Source organism: Saccopteryx leptura, chromosome 4, assembly GCF_036850995.1.
Source record: "Saccopteryx leptura isolate mSacLep1 chromosome 4, mSacLep1_pri_phased_curated, whole genome shotgun sequence".
Lineage (NCBI taxonomy): Eukaryota > Metazoa > Chordata > Mammalia > Chiroptera > Emballonuridae > Saccopteryx > Saccopteryx leptura.
Genome location: NC_089506.1, coordinates 223,244,644 through 223,263,499, shown reverse-complemented (window position 1 = coordinate 223,263,499; position 18,856 = coordinate 223,244,644). Strand labels below are relative to the sequence as shown.

Here is an 18,856-nt window from a genome sequence, read left to right as displayed (position 1 = left end):
ACGGAGAAGGAAACACTTGAACAATTATTTTTAAAGATTTCATTTGTTGATTTTAGAGAGGGGAGAGAGAGAGATGGGAAGAGGGAGTGGGAAGCATCAGCTCATAGTAGTTGCTTCTCATATGTGCCTTGACCGGGCAAGCCCATGGCTTCGAACCGACAACCTCAGCACTCCAGGTCGAAGCCCCATCCACTGCGCCACCACAAGTCAGGGCTCGAACAAGTCTTTAATGGAGTGAAGGGATGCGCTGTATGAGTGCACTGGCTACCCACAGTCTTGAGGAAGGGTCGTCGCTAGTGGGTAAGAGCTTAGCCACCGATGACAACAGCTCTGAGAAAAAGAAGGTGCAATTCTATCCAGGTGTGGAGCCCAGCAGGCAGAGCACAAACGTTCATGCGGCCATAGCTTCAGAGAACGGGGGGGTTCGGGTCCAGAGTGAAACGACCATGGGAATCGCACCCTTTTACTAAATACTACTCTGGGCTGGTTCCTGAGGCAGAACGCGGGGGCTTCTTCTCCGTGGAATGAGGCGGCCAGTGTCTCATGGAGTGATGGGGTTCCGATACTGCACGAGGCCCACGCCGCACCTGGCCCACGGCCGGTGTTCCGTAAATGGGTCGGAACTGGAGATCTGTGCTCTCTCCAGATAAAGAGTAGAGCACCGGAGTCGCACGTTTTGGAGGAAGAGCCCATTCTTTCAGATTCAGGGCTAACAAAGTAATGGTCCTTCACCAGACCCAGCATTGATCACTGAGGAAGGAGGTCAAACAGTCAGGGCCTCTGGGGATGTCGTGTTTCTCTTGACACCCAAGAGAACTTCTCTCTTCACGGGCAGTTTAATGGACTGTCTGGGCTGCGTTCTGTGTGGAGAACGCCTACCTGTTCATGACAATATTCCACGGGCGGAGAGAGGCTTTGGGGTCCTCAGTGGGGTACTGTCCGGCAGTCATCTAAGACGAGCTTAATGTTGGCGGGGGGGTCAGTCTTGTTTAAGAAGACTCCTATTTCCAGGTAAACCGGTGGGCAGAGGTAGCTCACCACCGGGCGGTCCTTGTCCCCATGAGGTTGCAGGTAGGAGTTATCTGAAGTGGAAACGAAGCTACCTGAGTTTTCCGTACTCAAGTACCGGTCACCACAGGAGCTGAAGCGTGACCCCCTACTTCATCTGTCTGGTGGCATCAGAAAGGTCACTTTAGGGGAAAATTCTGGAAATAGTTAAGCAGCTTTCTCGGGCTGTCACGTGTCACCTGGGTAGGAGGGTAGGATCAAGGCGGGTGGACCCGGCTGCGGTCATACTGGGTGCAGATGGGAGGGCGGAGACTTGGACGCTGGTATTTGTGAGCATGTCATCTGTGCGCTGATAGTCCTTTACGGTCATTCTGTAAGAGTGGTGGGGGGTGAGGGCACAAAGTATTTTAGGTTAAACAAACAAACCAACCAACAAACTGCTTGAATTTAATCTGGAGCTTAAAAAGTCAGGTGGCCCTTGTACTTGACACCTGAATTCACCATCTCTGGAAGATTGTGCTTGGAATAACATCTGCCCAGAGAGCATGTCTTTTATTTTTGTCCGTGACTTTGTCACCTTGACCTTGAAACCAGAGAAAGGTCAGAGAGAGGATTGTGCCGGTTATCTCAAAGGTTTAAGTCCTAACCTCCTGCTCTCTGCCCATGACCAACCTGACGTCCTGTGCCGCATCCAGTCAGGGGTGTACGAAATGGTCTTGGCCCCTAAGATGAAGCTTTGCAAGTCGGCTGGCAGGATGAGACCCCCCCCACACACACCCTGAGGGTTGCCAAGTGGAGCGCTGGTCTTGTGTGGCAGCTGTGGACTCTGCCATTCATAACCCCGTCGTGAGCACCACACAGCTCACCTGTGATTAGATAGTGGTGAGAGTTTAAAGAACTCTGCTCCGTGAAGATTGTCATCTCCTGACCTGGAAGTGTGACAATGGGAACACGTGGGGTTTCACGGGGAGGCACCGCTGTCTTTGGGGAAAAGACCTTGATAAGTACCTTGAGCTACAAGAGGACACCCTGAGGTGCCTGGACAGTAGTGAAGACGCTCTGAGTGAACAGCGAGGGTTTTCCACCCAGAGGAGGAGGGAGCAGCGGATGTAGAGAGAAGACCCAGGTGGGAGAAGAAATCAATGAGGATGAAATGAGTTTAAGAGTCAGATTTTTTTTTTTTTTTAATTTTTTTTTTTCCATTTTTCTGAAGCTGGAAACAGGGAGAGACAGTCAGACAGACTCCCACATGCGCCCGACCGGGATCCACCCGGCACGCCCACCAGGGGCGATGCTCTGCCCACCAGGGGGCGATGCTCTGCCCATCCTGGGCGTCGCCATGTTGCGACCAGAGCCACTCTAGCGCCTGAGGCAGAGGCCACAGAGCCATCCCCAGCGCCCGGGCCATCTTTGCTCCAATGGAGCCTTGGCTGTGGGAGGGGAAGAGAGAGACAGAGAGGAAAGCGCGGTGGAGGGGTGGAGAAGCAAATGGGCGCTTCTCCTGTGTGCCCTGGCCGGGGATCGAACCCGGGTCCTTCGCACGCTAGGCCAACGCTCTACCGCTGAGCCAACCGGCCAGGGCAAGAGTCAGATTATTCATGGTTTCAAGTGTTGTGACTTGTCAGCCCCCTTCCTTCAAGACTCACACATCCTGAGTGGTTTGGGGAGAAGAAATTGAGGCAGGACATCATTTTTCCTATTTGGCTTGACCTGGTAAGATCCGTGACTAGCAGACAGACAGACAGACGCACAGGGACCGAGGCAATACGGAGCGAGAGAAAAGACCCAGTCCGCATGCTTGTTTGAGAAACTGGCAGGGGCGAAGGGGAAACCTTTTAAACTTTTATAATCCCTCTCGTGACAGGTGGAGAGCGATTTTATTTAGAGAAGAATAGCTCAGGCTCCTAACGTAAAATAGATCCAGGGTACTTACGCCTGGACCCGTTATCATGGGATCTACCTGTACGTACATTCTGGAAACGGTACCTTCTTTAGGGTCCTCCCAGAGCAGCCAGACTGATATCTCTGGTCCGACCAGTGTCTCATTTCCTCCAAGCGTCAGCAAGACAGAGTCAGAGCTTCTGTGTGCTTTCCTTCCCAGACGCTCAAGAGGAGCTAAGGGAGAAGGAGAGGATGGGGAAACTACTCTATATATTTATATTTACATTATATTACATACTTATATATATGTATGTATACATATAGATAGAGGTCTTTACCCATAGAAACTGGTGACTCACAGTCATCACTTGGGATGACTCAGGTTAAACCACCACGGACACTGTCTCCCCGTCGGCAGTAAAGAGTTAGTTTGAATGAAGATAGAAGAACTGATAGGGGAGACATTTTTCGGAGAAGGGAAAGGAGAGAAGGATGTCCGTTAGCAGCCTGGGCGTGTCCCGCTGGGCCCAGAGCAGGGCGGGAGGAGGAAGGAGGACACTGAACACCTGCCGGGCGGGCACACTCCGAGACTTGACTGGGTTTCCCTCCAAGCCGGAACGAGAGAGCCCCGGATCACTTCTGCCTGTCAGGATGCCGCCTGCAGCAGGAAATTTATTGCTTTAAAACGTTTGCCCTTAAACACCCAGCACTGCGTGTGTGCTCTTTGTACTGGACACTGAAGCTTGAATGAACAGGATCAAATTCCAGAGAGGCACGGAGTACCCTGCCGAGCCAGGTCTGAGTCAGAAGGACTTCTGCATTATTGCAGGACACACATTCGCTGACAGGATTACTCGGTGTCCCTGGCAGTGACATCCATCAAGACTGGCCTCAGTGAGGACAGTTCTGTGTAGATCGAGCTGTCCTGTTCTTAATAGGGCATAAGCCTGACTAGGTGGTGGCACAGTGGATAGAGCATCGGACTGGGATGCAGAGGACTCAGGTTCGAAACCCTGAGGTCGCCGGCTTGAGTGGCGGCTCATCTGGCTTGAGCGAAGGCTCACCAGCTTGAGTGTGGGGTTGCCGGCTTGAACCCAAAGGTCGCTGGCTTGAGCAAGGGGTGACTTGCTCTGCTGTAGCCCTCCCCCCACCCCCCATCAAGGCACATATGAGAAAGCAATCAGTGAACAACTAAGGTGCTGCAACGCAGAATTGATGCTTCTCATCTCTCTCCCTTCCTGTCTGTCTGTCCCTATCTGTCCTTCTGTCTGTCACACACACACACAAAATAGGGCATAAGACGTTCATTAGAAGCTTGGCAGCAGCCTGTACTGTTCGATGAGCAGAGAAAAACTGAGGAAAGCTTCCATGGTACAGGTTAAAGAGGCCTGGAGTCCACAAGTGAATTTCAGTTACTAGAGAATCTACTTTATGCAAAGTTGATCAAATGAGGCCATCCAGAGTTTGAGCATATTACACTGTCAGTTGAAATTACGGACAAGTCATCAGCTCACAGGATGACCCGTCCTGCTAGGCCTCACGTCAGACTTCCTACGCTCCGTGGTTGATAATGGGAGGCACTCGTACTTTAAGACGAGTTCTGCTGAAGAGCGGTCCCGGACCACCTGTTGCTTCTGTTGTCAACCTCATTCTTACACAACTGGCTCGTGGCAGCGCACCTGTTTCCAAAGCTCACGGATTTCAACTTCCCAGGAATCTCTGGTACGGCGAGAGTCATGCGTGTGGCATTCCAGGTCACACGGGACCCGGGAGGAACAATTCGTCACTTTGATGATCAGCCCCGAGAACAACGCCTTCCACAACCGAAGGTGCCCTGTCCTAGGGCCTTACCTGATATACGAAGTCACTTGTGATGATAAAATGGTCTTTTGTCCAAGAATTACACGGATAAGGTTCAGAGGCACCACGCAGAAATGACCATTACCTTGGGCCAGGGTGGGGGCGGGGGGACGCCATTTCATTTTCAAAAACATTGGTTCCGTCGAATGTTGAAGCAACACTAGAGGACTAGTCAGAGGAAGAGCATACACTCAAGTATTGGGCCCTATTTCGGCCCAAGTAGCCTTTAGACATTTTTGTCCAATGATGGTTCTGCCAGAGACTCGAGTGTTAAAGTTTTTGTACTTCATCGTATCTGGCAAGCTAGGATTGATTGTCTGCTGGTACGGCCTGGTGTCAGCTGATCATTTCTAGGCAGATAGGAGCAAAGGGCCACTCCTCTTTTTATGACTGTTGTATGGTGTCATCCTACGGAGAAAATGTTCACAGGACTCAGCGGTTTGTTGAGACGGGGCGATTATTCTTGTTAACACGGCTGGCCTGTGGGCACCGAGCTGTCAAGACCTGTTCTAAGTATGCTGACACGTTAACTCGTTTAACACAGAGCCTGGTCGTTGGCTGCAAAAGCACTGCTCTTGCCTATGAGGCGCAGGGAGGGCGAGGATAACAGACAGCACACCCTGACTCAGGGAAGTCTTGAACAGCACTCTGCCTCTCCGTCACGGAGTGGACTTAGATCTGCGAGGAAGAGGCGGAAAGTTGAAGTCAGGACCACTTCTGCTCAGCACTGTGTCTTCAGTCCTCAGTGCTCGGCACACGGTGAGCCCTCAGCTCCCCACGGAGTCAGCTGTGTGCTCACTTACTTTGAAGATGTGGTTGGAGATCATGCTTGGGTTCAAAGATGTTGGTTGGTGCCCTGGCTGGCTGGCTCAGTGGTAGAGCGCTGGCCTGGCGTGCAGGAGTCCCGGGTTCGATTCCCGGCCAGGGCACATAGGAGAAGCGCCCATCCTCTTCTCCACCCCTCCCCCTCTCCTTCCTCTCTGTCTCTCTCTTCCCCTCCTGCAGCCGAGGCTCCATTGGAGCAAAGATGGCCCGGGCGCTGAGGATGGCTCTGTGGCCTCTGCCTCAGGCGCTAGAATGGCTCTGGTTGCAACAGAGCAACACCCCAGATGGGCAGAGCATCGCCCCCTGGTGGGCATGCCGGGTGGACCCCGGTCGGGTGCATGTGGGAGTCTGTCTGACTGCCTCCCCGTTTCTAGCTTCAGAAAAATACAAAAAAAAAAAGATGTTGGTCGGTGCCTGGGTGGTGCCAAAGGGCTCACACCTGCTGTGTAGTGAGTCACTCCAGAGGCGTGGAAGGACACACGCCCGGTCATCCCATCGTCGTCATGGTAGCCGGGCGGCACCGTGAAAGGTCAGAGTTCAGGTTCTCGTGCAATCTCCCCGACTCCGATGCTCCGTCCCACGTGATGCTGGAGACCCTCAGGTCAACAGTTCCATCGAGAGGCCGCACGCTCCCCTTCACCCCAAGACTGACTGCCGTCTCACATTTTAATCGGGAGTGGAGAGATGTTGCCTTCGCTGTAGAGAAAACTGTCACAGAGGGCTATTTTAAACATTACTTTCATACCCGATTGTCGCCATGCTGAGGAAGAGCCCGAACGCTAAACGGGGAGGGGAGAAACAAATTACGATGTGAGGCTTTGATTTGGAGGACAGGTTCCGAATCATGCGGCCTCACGGGATGCAGAAGACACCCACGCCAGCTCTGTGTATGTCCTACACCCAGGGGCCGGTTGAAGGGTGCGGGGGGACGAGCACCGGTCAGCTGGGCAGCCCAGCGCTGCCCCCAAGAGCTCCTGGTACCAGCGGGCACCTCGGAGGTCGGAGCTCCCTTCCGGCGTAAGCCAGGCACTGCATTCCTTTTTTCTCTTCTTTCCTTTCCTTTATATTTATTTATTTATTTATTTTAATGGAGTGATATTAATAAATCAGGGTGCATATGTTCAGAGAAAACATCTCCAGGTTATTTTGACATTTAATTATGTTGCATTCCCATCACCCAGAGTCAAATTGTCCTCCGTCACCTTCTATCTGGTTTTCTTTGTGCCCCTCCCCCCCACCCACCCCCATAACCACCACACTCTTGTCCATGTCTCTTAGTCTCATTTTTTTTTTAATTCTTTACTGATTTTTAGAGGAGGGGAGAGAGAGCAAGGGGATGGGGAGGAGCAGAAAGCATCAACTCTTTTTTTTTTTAATTTTATTCATTTTTAGAGAGGAGAGAGAGAGACAGAGAGGGAGAGACAGACGGAGAGAGAGAAGGGGGGAGGAGCTGGAAGCATCAACTCCCATATGTGCCTTGACCATGCAAGCCCAGGGTTTCAAACCGGCGACCTCAGCATTTCCAGGTCGACGCTTTTATCCACTGCGCCACCACAGGTCAGGCTCTTAGTCTCATTTTTATGTCCCACGTAAGTATAGAATCATGCAGTTCTTAGTTTTTTCTGATTTACTTATTTCACTCCGTATAATGTTATGAAGATCCAACCATTTTGCTGTAGATGATCCGATGTCATCATTTCTTATGTCTGAGTAGTATTCCATAGTATATATGTACCACATCTTCTTTATCCAGTCATCTATTGAAGGGCTTTTCGGTGGTTTCCATGTCTTGGCCACTGTGAACAATGCCGCAATGAACATGGGGCTGCATGTGTCTTTACGTACCAGTGTTTTTTCTTAATTGAATGTATTGGGGGTGACACTGTGTAACATCATCACACAGGTGTCAGGTGCCCAGGTCTACAACCCATCTCTGTGCCCCCATATTGTGCCAGACTCTGGGTTCTTACATGCCCCGCTTCTTACTTAGGTCTCTAGGCATCAAGTTTTAGGTCAAGCCCTGGCTTTCCAGTACTGTTGCAATCAAGTAGAAATGTTCCTTTTACCTCACCATTGTTGACAGTAGCCAGGGCAGGCTACCACACCCACGAGTCTGTGATTGGGCTGCTTTGCTCGTGGATGGTACCCTATCGTCTGGCATAGGACCTGGTACGTGGTCGGTATTCACCCCGCGTGCTTTTCGCTAAGTTAAGATGAAGACAAGGAGGTACACATTGCCCACCCATCACAGATGTACGCTGTTTCTTGGTGCCGAGACTGCTGTGGAAAATGCCACACTCATTCTATCGTCATGGCAACTGACAGTCCCTGAAGAGCAAAGAAAGCATTTGGGGGCCTCTGGCCTCCAGGAGGTGCGACCCCACAGTAGGATATGGAGGGACGGCTCTTAGCCAGCAGGTGTCCAGGACGGAGGCCGTTTGGAAGAGACACAGCTCTGTCCTCTACCCTCAGGGAGTTCACAGAATGAGATACCCAGTCTGGGGGGTCCTCAGGCTACGACCCAGCTCCATTCCTACGACAGCAACGTCACCCGAATTCTGGTGTAAGTGGAAACACACCCTAGCCTACGTCACTCACCTATCCTCACAGAGTTGTAGCATCATCTAGAACAGAAAAACACAACTGAGCCACAGAAAAAGGAAAAGGACATAAACATACTGTCCTGTACACTGTACTGTAGTAACAGGAAAAACTGACAAAAAATGAGTGTAAAAACTTCCTTCCCTTTATTCCTGAGGCTGGCTCGCACCCTGGAGGGGACACTGCAGGTGGGAGAGAGGGACCTATGGGGAGGAGGGAGCTGGAGAGGCAGGAGAACCTGCAGCAGGTGCTGGAGACACTGGGTCAGGTGAACCAGGATTGTCTAAGGAACAGGCAGGAGACGCTGGGGATGATCCTACCTGTACGACAGGTGTCTCATCTCGAGAAGCCGCTGGCGTAGAGGGTGCAGGATCTGGTGCAGACCTCTCCGCCTTCTTAGAGAATTGTTCCAGGCTCGTCCGGAAGGTTGATGACGTCCTCTCTTCCAAACTCTGCCCTGTAGCACTGCAGGGCATCCGTCACAGCTCTGTGGACCTCACTGGATCTGTCATCACTGGGGTCCTCAGCCTGAAATTCTGTCAACCCATCCTCTCCCATAGCAGAACCTTCTGCCAAACCCTCGGAAGTCAATCTCTTGGGTTCCGGGGTTTCTCTCTCTTCCTCTTTAATCAGCTGCTTCTCCAGCTGAACGAGGTCCGCAGCAGACAGCTCCTCTCCAGGTGATGCCAGTCGATTTCATAGGGGCTGATCCCTCTATATGCTCCAGGATACCGGCCTGTTCCTTGAAAATCGTTGCTACAGGAGCGCGGCTAAGGCCCTGCATGTGGCGATATTCGTCGCGGATTCTCCGTTTTCTGATCTCTTTACGTCTAATTTCACTTCCGTGGTGATGGCTTCCCCCTTCTTCACAGCACTACCATCTGAAGACTCTGACTTTCATTTAGGAGCCGTGATAAGGGCCCAAAAGTCGCCAAAACAACAAAACACAACACTTGCGCTTTTTTTTTTTTATTGTATTTTTCTGAAGCTGGAAACGGGGAGAGAGTCAGACAGACTCCCGCATGCGCCTGACCGGGATCCACCCGGCACGCCCACCAGGGGGCAATGCTCTGCTGAGACCAGAGCCACTCTAGCGCCTGGGGCAGAGGCCAAGGAGCCATCCCCAGCGCCTGGGCCATCTTTGCTCCAATGGAGCCTTGGCTGCGGGAGGAGAAGAGAGAGACAGAGAGGAAGGAGGGGGGGGGGGGGTGGAGAAGCAAATGGGCGCTTCTCCTGTGTGCTCTGGCCGGGAATCGAACCCGGGTCCCCCGCACGCCAGGCCGACGCTCTACCGCTGAGCCAACCGGCCAGGGCCACAGTTGTGTCCGGAATGGCGTGGGTAAGCGTCTAGAGGCCGCGTCACTGGTATTCTTCCACCGCCCGCAAGCAGACCAGTTCGCCCACCTAGTCCGTAAGTACGAGGCTAACAGCGCAAGCTGGACCGCAAGTCTCAATTTCTTTTAAGTTTTTATGGAAGTCGAGCGACGAAACAGCCGTATGTCGAGACTGTCGTAACCCGAGGACCTCCCTGGAAGGCATCGGTTAAGTGCTGGGGGGAGGGAGCTCCCCGAAGCCCTACAGGGGGTTACAGCAGGGTCGCGGGTTAACAAACGTGTAGGGGAGACAGGCTGGAACCTTGATTACGAGTGACCCCGAGGGAGGTGGGACCGCAGGGCCGTGAAGAACTGGAGAACGAGACACGTGTGTCCAAAAGATCCTTCAACTGCAAGTTTTAGAAAACGCCCTGGCGTCAGCTCAAGGATACTTTTTGTAAGGCGAACATTCTGCCACTCTGTATCCTCTGCTCAGGAGCTACTTTAAAAAAAAAACCAAACAAAAAAAACACCCTCCTCATTTCAGGCCGGAACAGCTTGGGCGTCGTCTGTGGTGTTGAGGCTTTCCTTGCGCACGGATGTGGGTTTGCAGACGGCTGCTGTCACAGGGCCGGGTGGGGTGGGGTGGGGGGTCTTCGGGTTGTGGCTTGTGTTCTGTGGAGGCTGATGGGCTCCAGACAGGGCGGGGCCGAGCAGCACAGGTGTTCCTGCGAGCTCTTCCACTGACCAGGCAGGCCGCAGGTGAGCAATGGAAAAACCTAGCGACCTGCTCCAAGCAAGAAAGGGTGGATGGAAGACTTGTCTTACCCCGTGTTTGCGTGTTCTGGCCCAGAGGTGCTGAGAGCATTCCCCTCTTCTCCGAGGCATGCCCTCAGAAAGCAGAAGTCCCCAGCTGAGCAACATCTGTGGGGTTCACCCAAGTCACCCGGGGGTGACAGTGGAGACCGGTGACCTGTAGGTGCTGGCAGGGAAGGAGTGTTTGTGCGAGGCTGTGCGCACGAGAGGCGTGTTTTAAAACGCCGAGTGCTCCTCTCGCAGTCCGCTCAGCTCTAGCGGTACAAGCTGGCCTTGATCAGAAGGCAGCCGTGGGAAATAAATAACCATAGAGACGTCTGCCAGTGCTCGGAGGCAGCTTAAAACAGCTGTCAAAGACCAAGTCCGAGCTGTCCCTGGGGACAAGTGACACGGTGTCACTGGGATGCTCTTGAATGTCGTAGGGCCGTCCCTTTCACAATGTGACTAGTCCCTTTCACAATGTGACTAGACGACCCGTACTTTCACAATGTAACTAGTCCCTTTCACAATGTGACTAGTCCCTTTCACAATGTGACTAGACGACCTGGACTTTCACAATGTAACTAGACGACCTGGACTTTCACAATGTAACTAGTCCCTTTCACAATGTAACCAGTCCCTTTCACAATGTGACTAGTCCCTTTCACAATGTGACTAGATGACCTGGACTTTCACAATGTAACTAGTCCCTTTCACAATGTGACTAGTCCCTTTCACAATGTGACTAGTCCCTTTCACAATGTAACCAGTCCCTTTCACAATGTGACTAGTCCCTTTCACAATGTGACTAGATGACCTGGACTTTCACAATGTGACTAGTCCCTTTCACAATGTGACTAGTCCCTTTCACAATGTAACCAGTCCCTTTCACAATGTGACTAGTCCCTTTCACAATGTAACTAGTCCCTTTCACAATGTGACTAGTCCCTTTCACAATGTGACTAGTCCCTTTCACAATGTAACCAGTCCCTTTCACAATGTGACTAGTCCCTTTCACAATGTAACTAGTCCCTTTCACAATGTGACTAGTCCCTTTCACAATGTAACCAGTCCCTTTCACAATGTGACTAGTCCCTTTCACAATGTAACTAGTCCCTTTCACAATGTGACTAGTCCCTTTCACAATGTAACCAGTCCCTTTCACAATGTAACCAGTCCCTTTCACAATGTGACTAGTCCCTTTCACAATGTAACCAGTCCCTTTCACAATGTAACTAGTCCCTTTCACAATGTGACTAGTCCCTTTCACAATGTAACCAGTCCCTTTCACAATGTGACTAGTCCCTTTCACAATGTAACCAGTCCCTTTCACAATGTGACTAGTCCCTTTCACAATGTAACTAGACGACCTGGACGTTATCCCCCCGCCCCCTTGGGATCTTCCCACAGATCCAAGCGGCGTGAACCCACTGAAGGGTGGAGGGCTGAGAAAGAGCGAGGGTGGAGGAACACGCACCTTCCTCGGCAGGCAGACGGAGAGAGGGTGGCTCAGCTCTGAATGGCTAGGAGAGGAAACACAGCCGTTCTGAATGAAAACTCATTTACTTACGAACACTGACACGGGTTACCCCGTAGCTAACGGCGAGGGCCGCGGTCGAGACAGAACTGAGACACGGTCCCTCCGCCACGCAGCGCCTTCCTTTGAGCGGAGACAACATAAAGAGAGGCTAGATGTTCGAGTTCTGAAGGATGCGGTCGGTCGATTGTGGGGGGTCCCAGGGCACCCCTCCCCCACACTCCTGTCCTTTGCAGCTGTGCCTGGCAGTCAGCCTGTTCCCTGCTCTCCTTCCTCGCCCCCCCCCCCGCCCCTTGAATCTGGCCTGCCTGGTGGTTTGCTTTGGTCAGTAGAATACGACGGAAGTGTCTGGTGTGTGCCCGTCCCGAGACCAGAGCTATTGAGGAAGTTTACCCCTCAACTCTCTCTCTCTCTCTCTCTCTCTCTCTCACACACTCTTAGCGTCCTGTGTCCACCACGAGGACAAGCCCAGGCTAGCGGCCTGGTGGCGATGAGCAGCCCCAAGGAGCAGAGACAAGTCATCTCAGGCCACCCTAGAGCAGCCCGTCCCCCCGTCGTCGTCCCCCCCCCCCGCCCCCCCCCCCCCCCCCGTGGACCCAGCCGTCAGCCGCTGAGGAAGGCAGGAACCCAGCCACCGTCAGGCGAGCACAGAGGGATTGACCAGCTGGTTACAGACGTGTGGCCTAAAAATCAATGCGTACTGGTTTCGAGCCAGCTCTGTTCGGCGGGTTTGTTAGGTAGTCGGTTGTGGCACTAGGTGTCTGTGCCGATTGTTTACGACGACACCACTCACAAACGTCGGGGGACATCTTATCGCGTCAGGGTCCCTTTGAGGTACCCCTGATGTTTGTGAGGAGTGTGCTCAGAACCCCTCGTTCAGCCCGGTGTAAAGTAGGAGCAGCAGGTGTTCCCTGAGCAGCCGGGAAATGGTGAAGAGTCTGAGAGAAGCAGGGGGCACACGGGTGAGAGTCCTGGAGGGGCTGTTGGCCTTCTGACGGGGGAGCTCCAGATGACCACTTGTAACCGGAGCGTTAGTAACTGAGCTCAGACGACACAGGTGTATTCTTCCCTGCTGCTGCCTGTCCTTCTCTTACTGGCACCAGATGTGGCTTTAGGGACGTCTCTTTCCCATGAGATGTCACCTTGGTGAGGCTTTTAGCCAGGCCGGCTCCATCCTGCCCACTTTGGGCATCAGGCAGACGCATGAAACTAGTTAAACAACTCGACACTCTCTTTGGTATTTTGACCTTGACCAGGGAACCACAGGTGGTGGTTCAGCCTGCTCCCTGAAGGTTGTCTCTTTTTGTATTTTTTTTTTTTTGGTATTTTTTTTTATTTATTTATTCATTTTAGAGAGGAGAGAGAAATGGAGAGAGACAGAGAGAGAAGGTGAGAAGGAGCTGGAAGCATCAACTCCCATATGTGCCTTGACCAGGCAAGCCCAGCTTTTCGAACCAGTGACCTCAGCATTTCCAGGTCGACGCTTTATCCACTGCGCCACCACAGGTCAGGCCTTTTTTTGTATTTTTCTGAAGTAAGAAGCAGGGAGGCAGAGAGACAGACTCCCACATGCACCTAACCAGGTTCCACCCGGCATGCCCACCAGGGGGCGATCCTCTGTCCATCTGGGGTGTTGCTCTGTTGCAACCAGAGCCATTCTAGCGCCTGAGGCAGAGGCCATGGAGCCATCCTCAGCGCCCAGGCCAACTTTGATCCAATGGAGCCTTGGCTGCGGGAGGGGAAGAGAGAGACAGAGAGGAAGGAGAGGGGGAGGGGTGGAGAAGCAGATGGGCGCCTCTCCTGTGTGCCCTGTCCGGGAATCGAACCCGGGACCCCCACATGAAGGTTGTCTCTTATTTAGGAAACAGCTGAGTTCTGTTTAATCCCCCTTCCCAGCATCTTTGTCACCCACCCTTTCATCCCTGGGTCCCCCTGCAGGGTTGGGATCCATCCCTTTATTACTCCCATTCCACACAGAGTACTGGGAAGCGCCCAGGGGTCTGTAGGAACAAGGGAAGGAAATTTTAACTAAGGCCCCACTGTGTCCAGATCTGGCACTGGGACACGTAGGCATCAACTTCTGAGGGAGGGCTAAGAAAAGGAAATGAAAGGTCCTTGAAATGCATTCCACTCCCCCCCCCCTCCCCAAACAGTTGAGAGCCGCTAAGTAGAAAGCTGTCTCCCCCGCAACGAAGCCCCCAGTTCACGTGGAGGTCGTCTGCCTCAGTGCCTGAGATGTGACTGCAGCTGGAGACGGGGTCTTGGCAGAGGCGATTAACTGAAAAATGAGGTCTGCAGGCTCTAATGCACTAGGACTGGGTGTCCCTGTAAGAAGGGGAGATGAGGGCAGAGCCAGGCCCAGAGGGGAGACCTGGTGGAGACACAGGGAGGAGAGAGGCCGGGAGCAGCTCTTTCCTACGCAGCCCTCGGAGGAAGCCGGTCTTCCTGACACCTCAGTCTCAGACATCATGTTTCCAGTTATGAGAAAACCAAGTTCTCCGGTGTAAGGCTCTCAGCGTTGAGGTAATTTATGTCAGCCCTAGAAAACAAAGACAAATTTCCAGCTTGAAATGCAACTCTGTGGAACTGTAAAATATATTCTCTTTTTACTGCATCAGGATAAGAGACAGACAGAGTCAGAGGGGAAAAAACAACAACCCCGCAATCAATCAAACAAACAAAACACAAGTCCCAGTTGTTGTTAGTGAGAAGAAAAGTGCGGAGGAAAGAGAAGGTTTAAGAAAATATAGCAGTTACACATCACCTCTCTGATTGACCTGAGGAAGGGGGGGCCCTTCTATCTCCCCATCACCCGTTCAACTATTTCTACTCCTTCTTCCTCGGGGACGACCCCCATCGCCGTCGCTACCAACATCTATCTGTGGAACACGGACTGCACACCATACACCAGGGGTCCCCAAACTACGGCCCGCGGGCCACATGCGGCCCCCTGAGGCCATTTATCCGGCCCCCGCTGCACTTCCGGAAGGGGCAGCTCTTTCATTGGTGGTCAGTGAGAAGAGCATAGTTCCCATTGAAATACTGGTCAGTTGGTTGATTTAAATTTACTTGTTCTTTATTTTAAATATTGTATTTGTTCCCGTTTTGTTTTGTTTGTTTACTTTAAAATAAGATCTGTGCAGTGTGCATAGGGATTTGTTCATAGTTTTTTTTATAGTCCGGCCCTCCAATGGTCTGAGGGACAGTGAACTGGCCCCCTGTGTAAAAAGTTTGGGGACCCCTGCCGTACACCGTGTGAGCATTTTACCAATATTAACGCAGCAATTACTTTCCTGTAGTCTCTAGTTGTTCTGAAAGTACTTTGTTCGTTTTACCATTGAGGACACTGAAGCTCATAGAGAAGTGATTTGCTCAAGTGAAGCGTGGGGCCCAGTTGCTGGTTGAATGTCCATCTGCGCCTTAAGAACCTCTGTTCTTAACCACTGCTGTCTTCTGGCTTTCTTTCTCTCTCTCTTTCTTTTTTTTCCCCTTAAATTGATTGGTTTTATTCAGGGGTCTCAAACTCAACTCAGCATGTGGGCCGCAGAGCAAGATCACAGCCGTTCGGCGGGCCGCACTAGGTCTACAAAAGGCAACTGTTACGCAACACTTTTCTCACTGCAGTTGAAAACAACAAAAAAAATCAGTACAACAAGCACAATCGTACATGCAGTTTACTCAGTGTCACAAAACGACCAGAAACTGTAGTTCGCATCACAACTGCTGTTAACTAAGCTAATATCTAGCTAGGATGCTAGAGAAATGAAAAATACAAGTAGGCCCCTAGGCTTACTTAATTTTATCCAAAATATTTTGAACTTCGTGGATTAGTCTGCGGGCTGCACAAAATTGTTCGGCGGGCCGCATGCGGCCCGCGGGCCGCGAGTTTGAGACCCCTGGTTTTATTAGAGAGAGGAAGGAGGGAGGGAAACAGAGAGAAACATCAATTTGTCGTTCCTCTTATTTATGCATTTTTTTGGTTGATTCTTGCATGTGCCCTGACCAGGGATTGAACCTGCAACGGTGGCGTAGGGGGGGACGATGGTCTAACCAACTAAGCTACTCAACCAGGGCCGCTCTGGCTTTATTCCAACACAATTCTTGACATTCACATTTGTGTCTGCCTAGTCCTGCTATCAGCTTGGAGAGAGTTGAATAGTTCTGAGGGCATCGGATGATCTGCAAAAGGGTGCTAGAGCATGCTGCCCTTGCGGTAAATCCTGCCGTGTGGGAACAAAATGGCGGCCACGACGGATATTTCCAGTGATCAGTGTTCCTACAATTTTTATAGCCCTTAAGCTCTGGGAGACAGTTCAGGTCGTATGATTACTGCCTATTGATGGAAGTCGTCAATTCACAGAACCAATGTCTAATGAGGAAAAGGGAAAAAAAACATAAGGAGAAAGGAAATTTGTCCAGCTGACAAAGCCAGTTGATTTCAAGTGTGGACTTTAAATCCATAGCCCCTGCTGAGACCCATTCAGGGTTCACATTTTAAAGAATTTGTTTTTGAAGACTTTTATAAAATCCTGTTACAGTTTAATGCCATCTGGGATTTAGCATTTATACGACGTGCAGTGAAGAGGTGCCAGGAGCTTCCTCATGCAAACCAGATGGTACAATAACAGCTTTGTTTTTCTCACATAGAAAAAAAATAATAGGGCTTTGAATGGCTTGAAACTTATGTGGATACATTATTAAGCCCAGTCAGTACTTCAGGGACATTCCAATTTCCATAAGTCAACTTGCCCACCTAAATATTTTTATAAATGTTTTCCTTTGGAGAAGAAATAACAAAAGGGTAGACAATGGTTCCTTTGATTGCTTCCTATTCGTGTTTAATGTTTCAAAGGAAAACAATGCCAGTGACCTTCAATGTGGAGAAAGAAAGTACTCATTATTCTAGGCGTGATGTATGGTTTGAAATGAGAAGTAGGCTTGTGAAATCTCTTTTCAAGAGGAAAGCCCCACATCAAATAGGGTGTAGACTTCTATTACTGTGCAAAAGAAAAAAAAAACAAAACACAGATCCAAGTGACATTTTTCTGTAGGATGCATTTGAAAACGTCTTGACCTCAACAGACCTATTTCTCATAAATACAGATTCAACACCTACAGGACTGGGTTAAAAATAATGCCTTGTTCTACCCTCTTCTGACCCCTGTAAATTTTCTGTGTAACAACAGGACTTTTGTGGTTGCCTTTCATTTCTTGTACTTTCTGTATTGCCTTTATTTTCATAAAATAATAAGATGCTCATTAGATGAAGCCATTTTGTTCAGAGCAAATGCCCTGCTTGCATCTTTTCTTTTTCCCTATTACGTAAAAAAATGTGCTTCCACCGTGCAAGTGAATTTCCTCTGTAATTAGACGTGAATAACTTTGGAGAACAAATACAGTCCACTTTTGAAAGCTAAATCTCTTGAGGTGCAGGGAGCCATCTCATTAATTTAAAAAAAAAAGAAAAGTGTTTCTGGGCTGCACAGGCTATTGAATTTCTTTCCCAATTAGAAGTGAGTGGTTTTCCAGAACAACAAAGACAGAAGTTGGGTTCCCACTTTCCTGGCATAGTGATTTTTCTTGGGGTAGAATGCAAGTATTAATCACCACCAATCTTTGTCCCTTCTTGACCTCTCTCTGAGCCATTATGCCTCAATTAGAGCGGTTCATGCAGAAATGAAGGAACAGCAATACCTTCTTCTCAAAGTACCCGCAGTCGTGCTTGGATATTTCACTGTCTCTGGGCTAACCAGAAACTTCTTTTACGACTAGATAATGTCCTCTAGGGCTAGGCTACTTCTAAAGCTGCAATGAGTCTTCTCACAGAAACCAGAAGGAAGAACAAACTCGGGTCCTTGGAGCTAATTGATATTGCAGATGGAAACTTTGTACTTTCTCAGAGTAGGCAAATAATTTATTTTGGAACAAAGACTTAGACAAAGAGGAGGGTTAAATAAACAGTTACCGTTTTCACAAATAAAACTTCCTCACGTCAGTTTAGTGGACTACTATTAAAGATGTTAAAGATCTTGTTAAAGATCTTGTCACAATATAAAAAAATTTTTATGGTGAATTAAAGAGTAAAGACTCAATGCAAAATGGTATATATTTGATGATGAGAACTATGTAAAACTATACTACTATATCTATATCTATATTCATTTATAGGTATATTCAATATGTATATATCATATATATATATATATTTGATCATTTGTGTAAGGATGGTGGGTTCTAATTTTATTGTAGTGTCTTTGGAGAGCATAGTCTGCATGAAATATATTATTTGGCATTTGTTGGGACCTATATTAGGGGAGCAATTTTTATAAATATTTTCTGTGTGCATAAAAAAGAACATGCATTTTCTACTGAATGCAGAGTTCTCTATTTGATTGTTCGAGCTTGTGAATTGTGTTCATATCTTTGCTAATCTTCTATGTGATTGATATATGCTATTAATAGATGTATTAAAATCTTCCAATATAGTTGTGGATTTGTTCCGTAAATTTACTAATGATCATTGAATTGTATACTTAAAATGGGTGATTTTCATAACATACTGCTCACAAAAATTAGGGGATATTTCAAAATGAATATGAAGCGATAAAAAAAAAAGAAGCATTTGATTTTCTGTTTTTAATTAAACAAGAATATCAGAAAAGCAAACGACCAGTCAAAGAAAGTTGTTCAATTAGGCAAATGAGATGCAAAACCCGCTTGTATTTCATTGATGAAAATGCACTGGACAAAAGGCTGGAGTCTCTGCACGTTCCCTGATCCCCTAATGTTTGTGAGCAGTTTATATAAATTGTACCTTAAAATAAAATGGTTTTAAAAAAAATGACCTTCTCAGGGAACTAGAATAGTTTTGATTAAAAAAAATTTTTTTTTTTTGGAAATGATTTTCAACATCCAGAGCCTAGATAATGAATTGTATATTGAAGACTTGTTATTGTGGGGAAAAAAAATTAAATGGGCCCCCAAAACACTCACAATGAACCCAGCAGTCTTCGCTATTTAACGTCATGGCCATATC

At 49.4% G+C, this 18,856-nt stretch overlaps 1 long non-coding RNA gene across 1 annotated transcript; it reads right to left on the bottom strand.

The window, feature by feature from the left end:
• Window positions 1–150: 150 nt before the first annotated feature.
• On the bottom strand, window positions 151–4,985 carry LOC136404015 (uncharacterized). The gene is made up of 3 exons (XR_010751215.1): window positions 4,741–4,985; window positions 2,979–3,123; window positions 151–1,379 (listed from the first exon to the last, which is right to left on the bottom strand). It is a non-coding gene; the product is annotated as an uncharacterized lncRNA (long non-coding RNA).
• Window positions 4,986–18,856: the final 13,871 nt, after the last annotated feature.